At 46.9% G+C, this 1,792-nt stretch overlaps 1 long non-coding RNA gene across 1 annotated transcript; it reads left to right on the forward strand.

Annotated features, from left to right (window-relative positions):
* Positions 1-518: 518 nt before the first annotated feature.
* On the forward strand, positions 519-1,298 carry LOC149428717 (uncharacterized). The gene is made up of 2 exons (XR_016310689.1): positions 519-737; positions 956-1,298. It is a non-coding gene; the product is annotated as an uncharacterized LOC149428717 (long non-coding RNA).
* The last annotated feature ends 494 nt before the right edge of the window (positions 1,299-1,792 follow it).

The raw sequence follows: 1,792 nt of genomic DNA on the forward strand, positions 1-1,792 counted from the left end.
GAGGACGGAATGGGGGGGGGGGGGGAGAAAGCCTGGGTGAGGACGGAATGGGGGGGGGGGGGAGAGCCTGGGTGAGGACGGAATGGGGGGGGGGGGGAGAGCCTGGGTGAGGACGGAATGGGGGGGGGGGGGAGAGCCTGGGTGAGGACGGAATGGGGGGGGGGGGGGGAGAGAAAGCCTGGGTGAGGACGGAATGGGGGGGGGGGGGGGAGAGAAAGCCTGGGTGAGGACGGAATGGGGGGGGGGGGGGAGAGAGAGCCTGGGTGAGGACGGAATGGGGGGGGGGGGGGGAGAGAAAGCCTGGGTGAGGACGGAATGGGGGGGGGGGGGGAGAGAAAGCCTGGGTGAGGACGGAATGGGGGGGAGAGCCTGGGTGAGGACGGGGATGGGGGGGGGGGGGAGAGAAAGCCTGGGTGAGGACGGGATTGAAATGGGGATGACAGGGAGGGAGATGGAGAGCAGGGAGGGTTTTGGTCCTGGGAAGGGATGGGGATAGGGGAGTGGATGAGGAAGGGGGGATAGGTGAAGAGAAGGAAGGGATGGGCATTGGGAGGACTGCATGCAGAAGGAGGCCTGTTATCTGTGGAAACCAAATGCTGTTTTTATTGCCATTGATTTGACTTAACTGCACGTTCAGTTTGACAGCACAAAGTCCGACGGGCAGTTTAAAAAAACAGCAAGTAACTGCAAGCTGAGGAAATACCTCCCCGACTTCAAGTTTACCCCATTTAACCAAGGTGAGTCATTCTTCATCCTTCGGGGGGAGCCACTGAGCGGTACATACACATCTGTGAAATGCTGCTGTGCAGATTCTGTATACCAAGCGAAAGCTGACCTAAAACTAAATGCTGACTTTTTCCCCTCTGGTTTGAAAACAAGACAAACGTGTTTTTTTTTTTACTTTTTATGCTCATAAAATGGTGTGTTGTGTTTTTTTTTTTTTTTATATCTGCAGCGGTCCAGGAGACGTGTAGCTGGTTTAACGCGAACTATGAGCAGGCCAGGAAATGAGGGAGAAGCTGACAAAGTTTACAGACGGTGACTTCAGACTCTTCGTGTCTTTGGGAATTGGGTTTTTATATAATCGGAAGTACAAATCAGGATTCGTTGATCATGGAGGTCGATCCTCCGCCCATTCTGTGTACACGCCGGTGATTGATGCGTCTCTGCGTTTTAAGAGCGGACGTTGCCGGTCTAAGGACACAGCCCTCCAGCGCCAGCGGCGTTTTGTAGTCTGTGCTGCTGTAACAATCACTCTCTTCAGTCGCTCCTGATTAAATCTGACTATGCAAACCCGACCCATGGAAGTCTGTTTTGTTTTACCACTCTGCTCCTCTCATCATCATAACCTGATACTGCAACTATTGAAGTTTATGAACGGTTTTTTTTTTTTTTTTAATTAATCGATTAATTTAAAATTATTTTTTTTAATTAATTAAAAAAATTCATAAATATTTAATTTAATTAAAATAATAAATTTTAATTAAATTATTTACAAAATAAATAAAAAAAATATTTTTTTTATTTATTTTGTAAATAATTTAATTAAATTTACAAAATAAAAAAATGTATTTAATTTTTTTTTTTTTTTACATTTTTCTGGTTGTTTTTTGTCCTAGACCTCTTGACGTCGTAAGGCCAGTCACATACAATTGTTACATAGTTTTGTCATTTTAAACTCATTTATGAACTCCGGTGTAGAGCTATTCACCTCGAGGACAAGGGGGAGCTCTTTACGTCTGCAGGAAAAGAGATTGAGGCCGGGTTCACACTTGTGCGGCATATTCACATG

Source organism: Staurois parvus, unplaced genomic scaffold, assembly GCF_062004578.1.
Source record: "Staurois parvus isolate SC_StPar_1 unplaced genomic scaffold, SC_StPar_1.0 ptg003007l, whole genome shotgun sequence".
NCBI lineage: Eukaryota > Metazoa > Chordata > Amphibia > Anura > Ranidae > Staurois > Staurois parvus.